Source organism: Galeopterus variegatus, unplaced genomic scaffold (assembly GCF_000696425.1).
Source record: "Galeopterus variegatus unplaced genomic scaffold, G_variegatus-3.0.2 Scaffold1191, whole genome shotgun sequence".
NCBI classification, from domain to species: domain Eukaryota; kingdom Metazoa; phylum Chordata; class Mammalia; order Dermoptera; family Cynocephalidae; genus Galeopterus; species Galeopterus variegatus.
Window position 1 is genome coordinate 319,253 of NW_007727302.1, and position 11,472 is coordinate 330,724.

Here is an 11,472-nt window from a genome sequence, read left to right on the forward strand (position 1 = left end):
TCCCACTTGGTGTGCAAGGTGCAGGCTTTATGGGGTTGTGTGTGCCCTGTGCGGGGCATGCACCCACTGTCGGTCATCCAGTCTGTGGTTCATTTACTCATTCAGCTGATGCTTACTCAGGAGCTGGGGATATAGCAGGGAACAAAACAGACAATATCCCCTCCTCTTGTGGAGCTGACATTCTGACAGGGTAAGACAGACAATAAACAATAAACATAACAATAGGTAAATTATGTACTATGTTAGAAGGTAACATATGCTATCGAAACATATTAAAAGCAGAGAGCAAGATGAGCGGAATTGGGGTGCCAGGGCAAGGCTGTTTACAGTACTAAACAGAGTAGTCAGGTTGACCAGGTGACATTTGAGCAAGGAGGTAGAAGGGGTTTGGGAGCGAGCCATGTGGCCACCTGGTGAAGCACGCTCTGGGCAAAGAGAACAAATAATTATTGAGCACCTTCTATGGGACAGCTGCCTTGGCTAGGAGCAGGGGATCCTATGGTGGACAAAACAAGGATCACTCCTGCCTTCCAAGAACCTGTGGCCTGAATGTCTGGTGCTGTGTGCGCTGGATGAGGGATGTGGGGGTGGCACAAGATAAGAGTTTGAGGATAGGATTTGATGGCTGGTTTGTTATTCCTAATGAAAGGATTTATTAAAAAACAAGAAATTCTTTGAAAATTAGGCTTAATGTACTAGAGCTTTTTACATTTTTTTTCTCTTCAGTTAAAAATTCCTTCAATACTGTCATAGAACTTAAATTGAACAATTTTTCCTCAGGAGGGAATTTTCTAGATATAAATTTTAAAATTATTTATAAATTCACCTAGAACTAAGCTTTAGCCCAACTCAGTGTGAAGTGAGAGTGGGATGCTACACAGGCATGGGATGAGCCTGGCATTGTGTGTGTATGGGGGGCACGCCTATCCAACTCTTCACTCTCCCCGGCCCCACATGCCGTGGTCACCTCACCCTCCATGCACACCTCACTCTCCATGCACACCTCACACTCCATGCACACCTCACTCTCCATGCACACCTCACACTCCATGCACACCTCACTCTCCATGCACACCTCACACTCCATGCACACCTCACTCTCCATGCACACCTCACACTCCATGCACACCTCACTCTCCATGCACACCTCACACTCCATGCACACCTCACTCTCCATGCACACCTCACACTCCATGCACACCTCACTCTCCATGCACACCTCACTCCATGCACACCTCACTCTCTCCATGCACACCTCACCCTCCATGCACACCTCACTCTCCATGCACACCTCACTCTCCATGCACACCTCACCCTCCATGCACACCTCACCCTCCATGCACACCTCACCCTCCATGCACACCTCACCCTCCATGCACACCTCACCCTCCATGCACACCTCACCCTCCATGCACACCTCACCCTCCATGCACACCTCACCCTCCATGCACACCTCACCCTCCATGCACACCTCACCCTCCATGCACACCTCACCCTCCATGCACACCTCACCCTCCATGCACACCTCACCCTCCAGAGAGGGGCAACGAACTCTCTTGTGGATTCCCAGGAAGACTTCCCCAAGGAGGCAGTATTGGTATTCTTCTTCTTGGATATTCAGGGATGAGTAGGAGTCCCAAGGGGAGAGCTGGAGAGAAAGGCATTCCAGGCCTAGAGAACAGCATGGTCAAAGGCCAGGAGGCATGACAACATGCCTTGGGATGTTCCGTATGTGGCTGACACTGTATCTAGGGTCCCTTTGGTCATTAAGGACCTGCTACTTCAGACCCCCAGAAGGGTGAGTGGGCTCTGTCTGAGATAAAGCCCACCAGTTTTCCAGGTAAGACACAGGCTGTGTCAGAGGTAGAGGGTAATAGGTGGAGGGATCACAGGGAGAGGACAGCAACCTTATAAAGTGGAGAGAACCTGAATGGAGCCCAAAGACCAGGGTTTTCACCTCGCTGCTGTGTGACCTTCCCATGCCCCTCCCTGGATCCCACTTTCTCTGCATGTAGGATGGAGGTATTGGACTCCTGGCTCACTCACACTCAGGATGGGGCTTGCTTCTCCCTGGCCTCTCAGCCTTCCTCTTGGGTCTCCCTTCTGTGGGTAGGAGGAGAGAAGCCTGTCCTCAGACTCCATCCACGTGACTCAGTGCAGGGCCAGGTACATGTGGGCATTTGTCAGCACTGGCATGTGTGAATCAGAGCCTGGGAGAGGCTGGGGCTCAGCGTGAGATCAGAAGCCTGTTCCCAGACTGGAAAGGCAGTTAACTTGGGGTTCCCCACCCGAAGGAGCACTGGGACCATGAACATTACAGTCTTTTGCTTCTCCTGAAAAGGCAGGACAATCTCCCTCAGCCCACTTGAACTTGGCCTAGGAGAATGTGGTGTTGACCTGTGACATGGAGACTGGGTCAGCTATGGTGGGGCTGTGCTCCCCAGCTGTCTCCACCAGCCTTGGTGTCTCGTAGACCTGATTCAAACGCTGGCTCTGCCCTTGAATGCGTCACAAGGGGAACCCCTCTGGGTCTCATTTTTCCCGACAGTAAAATGTGACCAGTTCTAGCACCTACCTCGTAGGATTGTAAGGGTTCAATAGCCAAGGCATGTAGCATGCATACATACCGTGCCTGTCTCACAGTGCACTGTAAGAGCTTGCAGATTATTCTTGCCTTGTTTGGTCTGTCTCTGGATGGAAGCTATGGGCATGCAGCGGGTGGTGTGGGGATGAGGCTGTTGGGAGCCTGGCTGGGTTATTCTGGATTCTGGACCTCTTGGAACTGGGGGCCACAGTGGGGAGGGGGCGGCTGGAAGTGTGGGTGATGATGCAGCCTGTGAAACGTTGTCTGCAGCAGCAGGCGTCACCGCCTCCGCTGTGCACGCGGGCAGCCTGCCAGCCGCCCCCAAAGCCTGGCCCAGGGGGAGCAGAGCAGGCTGATGACAGATGCAGAGAGGCTGGTGCAAGCAGGGCCAGGAGCAGGGAATGGGGGCCAAGGAGGCAGCTGTTTGTGAAGGCATCCCCTCTGGAGAAGGCTGAGGTCCTACAGGGTCCACTTCTCAGCAGCCAGTGTCCACACCCTTCCCCAACACCAGCGACAACATTTATCCTTGTTGTACAGTGTAGGAACCTGGGGCCCAGAGAGCTAAGCTGCTTGCTCAGGGTCCCCATGTACTTAGATATGGAGACCCTGTGATGGAAACATTCATCTCTTGACTACGTATTTGGCCAACTCTAAGAGCCCAGACCTTGGAGACAGGGGAAGGGACTTGATGACTTCTTGAGGCCCCTTTATGCCCAGGAGTCTCTGAAACTTTCCCCCACCTCATGCCCTTGAAGCAGGGACACCTCCATCAGTAGTGGACAATGGCAAACACATGGTCACCAGGGGCTGGTGTTGATTTGATTTCTCGGCAGTCAAGGAGAGGCCACCTCTGCCCTGACATCCTGACCCATCTGACTCAGGTCTTAGGTCAACCTCATGCCCTTGAAGCAGGGACACCTCCATCAGTAGTGGACAATGGCAAACACATGGTCACCAGGGGCTGGTGTTGATTTGATTTCTCAGCAGTCAAGGAGAGGCCACCTCTGCCCTGACATCCTGACCCATCTGACTCAGGTCTTAGGTCTTACTGTTCCTCTTTAGCTATCCTGGGATGGGAACTCAGAGTGGGCTTGTCCCAGGAATTAAGAAGAGGTAGGAAGGAGGAGAAAACATGGGAAGAAAGAGACCTTGGGTCGTGGGGACTTGCTGGGCGGGTCAAACCTGGTCCCCCTCCATTCGGCCCTCCCCTGCTTCCTTCCCAGCCAAACTTTCTTTTTCACTCTTTCTTATGAATGATTTCTAACATAGACAGAAATAGACAGAATAATATAATGAACCCCATTACCAGCTCTGGCAACGGTTAGCTCATGTTCACACCTGACCTGTTAATGCCGCACCTACTTCCTTCTCTTGTATTATTTTGAGGCAAATTTCAGATATCATATCATTTCATTTGTATATATTTGATTATGTATTTCTAAGGCATAAGGATTTCTTTTTAAAAATATAAATATGCATCATTAGCACACTAAAAAATTAACAGTAATTCCTTATATCATCAAATATCCAGTTAGTAAACAAATTTCCAATGTCTCATAAATTTTGTTTGTTTAAATCAGGATCAAATAGGGTCTGCATTGTGATTGCAATTGGTTGATCTGTCTTTTAGGTTTCTTGAAATCTAAACATTTCCCTCCATATCTTTTTTTACCTCTGCAATTTATTTATTGAAAAATACTGGGTTGTTTGTCCTGCAGAGTTTCTTATAGTCTGGAGTTTTCAGATTGTATCCCTATGGTGTGGTTTAACAGGTTCATCCGTCCTCTGTATTTTGAATGGAGGCTTGGTCAGATTCAGCTTTGATTTGTTTGAGGCAGACTGCTCTGTAGGCGATGTTGTTCTTCCCTTGGGGACACATAACATCTGGGCATCTGCAACCAAGTTTCTTATAGAGTGTCTACACTTGCTGGCTCTTCTTCCTCGCCTCCTGCCTTCTCATTAGCTTCCCAAAGACAGGCTTCTGCCAACACTTCTTCACCAAAACAGCCACCAGCAACTTATTATTGCTAAGGGGACATTTTTCCCTCCTTGCCTTATAGGACTTCCTTTAAGTCATTGTCAATGTCCTCTTTCTCGAAAACGTTCTATTCCCTCGGTTTGCAAGACAACATCCTTTCTTGGTCTAGTCTGACCACTGGCCGTCCTCTCCAAGCCTACATCCCAATCTCCTCCTGCCCCGTCTGCCCCTTAAATGCTGATGTTCCCACTGACTTCTTCTGTCCTTTGCCCACACTTTTCTTCACTCTCTGTGGAGTCATTCATTTCTAAGACCTAGCCACTACCTATACGCAGATGAGTTCATTTGCATCCATTTCCCCAGCCAACAGCTCTCCTGTGAGCCTCCGCCTCGTGTGTCCAACTGTCCATTCAACACCTCACCCTGGATGTCTCGGCAGCCCTTCAATTCATCGTGTTCCAACATGTGCTCACCATCTTCCCTAGGAATCCAGCTGGTCCTCAGGAAATCTTTCTTTCTCATTCATTGGCACCACTATCCACTCTGTTGCCTAATGTAGGAACCTGGGTATCATCTCTCACCTTCTTTCTCTTGCACCTGCACTTAGTTGGCCACCAAATCTTACTGATTTCATCTCAGATGTTTCTTGAAGCCATCTTCTCTCTTCTCCAATTACCTCTGTTGTAGGGCCGCCCTTGACAACTCTCATCTCTATTATGATAACAACCTCACACCTGGAGTCTCACCTTAAGTCTCGGTTCCCTTTAAATCTGTCCCAACACTGCCATTGGGCTGACGACCCTAACACAGAAAACTAGCAGTGTCTCCCCTGCATAACACCCTTTCATGGCTCCTCAGCACCCTGAGAATAAAGCCAAAGTGTCCTGGCATGGCATTCAAGGCCTTCCAGAATGCATCTCTACTTATTCTCTGACCACACGGCTGTGGTTATGTGACTAAGTTATGGCCAATAGGGTGTGAGTGGAAGGAATTTGTGTGCAATATCTCAGTTATGAGCTTGAGAGGAACGAGCTATTCTTTTCTACCCCCCTCCCCATTTGTCAGAATATGGGTGCTTGGCAGGAGCTGGAGTAGCCATCTGTGGTAGACAGAATAATGGCCCTGTCCCAAAATGTTCATGTCCTAATCCGCAGAACCTGTGAATATGTTACCTTGTATGGCAAAAAGGACTCTGCCTACGTGATTAAATTAAGGATCTTGAGATGGGTTGATTATCCTGAATTATCCAGGTGGGCCCAATGTTCTCACAGGATTCCTTATAAGGGGAAGAGAGAGACAGGAAAGTTAGACTCAGAGAAGAAAACATGACTACAGATGCAGAGGTTGGAGTGATGTGGCCATGAGCCAAGGAATGCAGGTTGCTTCTAGAAGCTGGAAAAGGCAAGGAATGAATTCTCCTCTAGAGCCTTCAATAGGAACACTGCTCTGCCAACATTGATCTTAGTCCCGTAAGACCCATTTTAGACTTCTGACCTCCAGAATTATAAGATAATAAATTTGTGTTGCTTTAAGCCACTAAATTTGTGGCAACTTGCTTCTGCAGCAATAGGAGACTAGTGTACCACCTTAAATCGTGTGGTGAAAGTCGCATGTTGAAGATCTGCAGAGCAATAAGGCAAAGAGAGAATCTTGGTCCCTAGCATCGTTAAACTGCCATGCAAGTCTTTGACCACCTACCTGGAATTTTATGTAAGAGAGAAATAAACTGCATTTTTAAGTGTCTTTGTTATTAGAGCAGCCTAATCTGTATCTTAACTAATATGCACACATACTATGTGTCTGGCAATAACATGGGCCCCAAGGAATAAAATGTATATTGATATGGTGAATGTGGTAGCTGAGAAACGCCTAGGAAATTATGTGTACATAAAAAAGGAAGCAAGAAATATTTGTTGGACAAGCTGACTAATGCTAAGTAACTAAGGATAAGTTCTCCACGTTTTACAGAGAGGTTGGGTGGGTGTCTCCCAAGCAAACTGATGGTGTGCCCCTGAGAGGGCAGTAGAGGACGCCTAGGAAATTATGTGTACATAAAAAAGGAAGCAAGAAATATTTGTTGGACAAGCTGACTAATGCTAAGTAACTAAAGATAAGTTCTCTGCGTTTTGCACAGAGGTTGGGTGGGTGTCTCCCAAGCAAACTGATGGTGTGCCCCTGAGAGGGCAGTAGAGGATCTTAGGGAGGACGAGAAGTAAGAGCCACTTGAGGAGAAGCAGCGTAAGTGATATGGCTAAGCCTGTCGGCTCTGGACTCAAATCGTCTAGGGTGCACTCCTGACTCTGGCACTAACTGTGTGACTTTGGCAAGTCTCTCAATCTTTCTGAGCCCCCATTTCCACATCTGAAAAGTGGAAATGTCAGTTTATGTTTCTCAAAGTGCTCTTATGGATATGAGTAAGAGAATACACAAGAAGTGTATCCAGGGCACAGAGTTGGGGACATAGTCAGTACTAAATCAACAGCAGCTATTTTCAGGGTCTCACCTGTCCAAAACTCAACAGTCACACCCACCTACTGATTGTTGGCAAGGTCTAACACCCTTCAGTCTCTGTGAACTCCCAATATTTAAGCCTAGGTGTCTCACATACAGACTTCTAGAATAGTTACAGTGGCCATTTAATAACCACTGTCCAAGAAAGAGAGGCAGAGGTGAAAGGGTTTGTCCTGGCCTCCTTCCATCTCCCTCTTATGTCCTAAATGAGGATGGAGACTTAACTTGGCCTAATGGGGAGCAACTATCAACAAATGTGTAGGATCCAGGGATGCTTCTGTTAAACATGTTTCCCGTGGGCGTCTCCTATTACTCTCACCTCCAGTGGCTCTCAGCAGGCAGGGCCAGAAGGGAACTGGAAGTCTCACCACTTGTTGCAAATGGTCCCTGCTTGCTTAGCTCACTCGTGCATTCCTTCAACAAACCATGAGCTTGTACTCAGACTGAACAAGTCTTGGCCTTTTTCTTCAAGTCACTCATGTTCTAGGGAGGATGGCAGATGGGGAAAAATTTCCTGTCCCCAGAAGGCAGAATGAAAAAGTACTAACTGGAGGGGCACTGACAACCCTTGCAGTCAACAAGAATGACTAGTGGGAGTCCATCGTGAAACAACTTTTTTGGGAGGGAGGGGCCTCCCACAGTCCCTTTAAATCTCTTTTTTGGCACGATAGCTCTTTTCCTGATCCTGGATGAAAACTTGGGCAGTCTCATGACTTCTCTGGTCTCTTCAAGGTAACGAAAAGTCCTAGGTTGCAATACTGTGGAGGAATCTAAGACGTCCTCCAAGATTCTGTTCCTCTCACCACACCCCCACCATGTACACATCCTGAATAATCCTCAGGGCTGTGGATTTGATGATTCTACTCCCTTGAAAAGGTTATGTTACATGGCACAGTTGACCTTAAGACTGAGAAATTATTTGGGTTATCCTGACTCAGTCACATGAGCGTTTGAAAAGCAGAGTTTTTTCCAGCTTGCTGCAAGAGAAGACAGGGATCCACAGCATGAGAAAGACCGGACAGGCTGTTGCTGGCTTAAAGTTGGAGCTGGCCGTGTAGAAAGGACCTGAGTGGGGCCTCCAGCTGCTGAGCATGACCCCCAGCCAATAGCCAGAAAGAAAATAGGGACCCCAGTCACAAAACCATAAGGAACTGGGTTCTTCCAACAACCTGAGTGAGATTGGCAGTGGATTTTTCTCCATAGCCTCCAGATGAGAACTCGACTCTGCGGCCTCTTGATGCCCTGAGAGGAGAACCCAGCCATGCCATGCCAGACTCCTGACTTACATGGGGGACACATCTGGTGAGGACTTTCTTCTTGGTGGGAATGCTGTACAGAGTCCCATGGCTATGCAGTCAATCACATGGCGAGCCGCGGGCAAGGGCACCTCAGCATGCTCACTTGCTGTCCTGATAGAGCCACCAGTCCATGCCCATGACAACCCATTATTCCATGAACAGATGAATCCATTTATGAGAGAATAGTCCTCACAATCCAGTCACCTCTTAAAGGCCCCACCTTTCAGCTACTATATTGGAAATTAAGTTCCAACATGAGCTTTGGAGGGTACAAACATTCAAATCATAGCAATATACCATCGGTCAAAACAAGTTACATGGAGAAACTCAAAAGGAAGATGTGGAGAAATATAATATATGCCTCCTGATGTGAGGAACTGTAAAGTCACCTGGCAAAGGGCATGGACACACGGAGGAGTGAAGAATTGGGTCCGTTAAAGACTTAGTCTCCCACCTGGGGATAAAACTACACGCACCCCAAGGGTTTTTCCAAGGATTAGATGTGGTCGATAACATACATAGTGCCTGGCCTATAATAGGAACTTATAAAGTGGTTAGTTCCTCCCCAACCACAGGAATCTTTGGATGTTTGTAGGACTTTTCAAATAGAATAGAAGATATTGAGAATAACTGGAGCCACAGTACATAGTAGCAAGGGTTAACACATGATGTATGCTTTGCTCAGTAGAGCTACCACTAGGACCCTCCATTACGTATCTGCTATAGCTGTTTCTTAGGTTTGGTCTTCAGTCATAACAAGCACAGCGACACTGGTTGGCAGATACTCCTTTACCATTTTCAGAATTATATTCATCTGAATAGACTCCCTGCAAAATGAAAGGAGTCACTGAAAGCCTTTCAAGCCATTAGCTTCCATCCCACTATAACTACATAAGTCCTTGACAAATAAAAATAGATTCTCCTGCCTTTTTTTTTTTTTTTTTTTNTATTTTATTTTATTTTATTTTATTTATTTTCTGTGGCTGGCCAGTTCGGGGATCTGAACCCCTGACCTTGGTCAGGCATGGAAGGTATTTTAAAGCCTGTTCTTTCCATAGGAGCTTCCATAGATTCTTTGGAGCACCTTCCTGCCCACTGTGCTGGAGACCTCTCAGCTGCATCTCTGTTCCCTTGATCTCTTGCAACTCTGTGGTTTTGGTGGTCTACCTCCAGTCTTCTTCTGTCAAGGCCCCTTGCTCTCCAGAGAGTCTCTAGGGAAAAACCTATAACATCCCATGCTGATCCTTTCTTACATGTGGACCACTCATCAGTCTTTTCCTGGACATCTCTGGGAATGCAGTCTTCTACTCCATAACCCCAGGCCTTTGATCCGTCTTCTCACTTCTTAGGTTTTGTTTGTGTGACTCAGATGACAGCCTACCAAGCCCCCCAGACTTCAGGGGAGACATGTTAAGATCCCCACATAATCTCCCTAAAGCCCCTCCCTCTTGACTTGAGGTAAAGAAGGCGGCACGCCCCACTAACTCCTGTGAGGGAATCTTTATAGCCCCAATATCTCTCCCCAAAGAAAATACTTCCTCAAACCCTCAATGCCCTAAGATAATTGGTTCTGAACGGCTAGTTAGAAATGCTTGTATCCCGGTTTGGGGCCTCACTTTGGAATGTGCCTCCACGAGAACTTCCATAAGATCCTCAACACAAGGCACTCAAAGTGGAGACACACGGAAAGGACCAATGAATACCTTGGCTGGAGTGGGGAAGAGGGGAATGGGGAAGGTTTCACAGAGATAGACTTTGAGCTAAATACAGATGGACAGAGAGAGAAGCAAGAGCACTCTCAGCTGAGGGACCAGAACAGGCAAAAACAGAGAGATCTAAGAGGGCATAGGTTTTCAGAGATACTTCAACAGAAGAATAGAAACTTCATGACTTCTGGAATAAGACCCATCGAAGTTTTAATTCCAGATCTGCCACTTGGCTGTGTGTTTTTGGACAGACTTCTTGGCCTCTTTGCTCTTCAGTTTCCTCATCTAAAAATGGTGTGCCACAGCCTGGAAGAAACCAAGATGGCCTTCAGTAGGTGAACAGATAAATAAACTTTGATACATCCAGATAATGGACTGTTACTCAGCACTAGAAAGAAATGAACTGTCAGGCCATGAAAAGATATGGAGGAAACTTAAATGCATATTACTAAGTGAAAGATGCCAATCTGAAAAGGCTACGTGCTGCGAATTCCAACTATGTGACATTCTGGAAAAGGCACAACTATGAAGACAGTAAGAAGATCAGCGGTTGCCAGGAGTTGGGGGGCAGGAGGGATGAATAGGTGGCACACAGAAGATTTTTAAGACAGTGAAACTATTATGTATGGTACTATCATGGTGGATACATGTCATTATCCATTTGTCAAAACCCACAGAGTGTGCGACACAAAGAGTAAACCCTAATGTAAACTGTGAACTTTGGGTGATAATGATGTGTCAAGGTGGGTTCACGGATTGCAACAAATGTGTCAGCCTGGTGGGGGGTTGATAATGGGGTGGGCTATGAGTGTGTGAGAGCTGGGGTATGTAGGAAGTCTCTGCACTTTCTGCTCAGTTTTGCTGTGAACTCAAGACTGCTCCAAAAAATGTAGTCTACTTTTTAAAAAATGGTATGTCTGTTATCTGTTACCATGATAATGCCATGTAATGAAGCACCTCAGAACTCAGAAGCTTCAAACAGTAAGTATTTGTTTAGTTTATGAGTCTGCATGTTAGCTATTTAGATTGGGCTGTTCTGGGTTCATCTCGGCAAAGGTTCTGGGCTCGCCTGGGCTCACTCACACGCTGTGGTTGACTGGCTCTTGGTTGGTCCAGGCTAGTCTTGGCTGGGGTAACAGGGGCAACTCAGCTCTTCTCTACAGGCCTCTCACCCTCCAGCAGACTAGCCTGGGCATGTTTTCATGGTGATGGCAGTGGTGCAAAAGTACAAGCAGAAACACACATGCAATTTTTCAAACCTCTGCTTGAGTCATATATGTTAACATCTGTATTAGTCTGTCTTCTGTCACTCATAACAGAATACCTGAAACTGGGTAATTTATAAAGAAATGAAATTTCTTTCTTACAGTTTTGGAGGCTGGGAAGTCCAAAGTC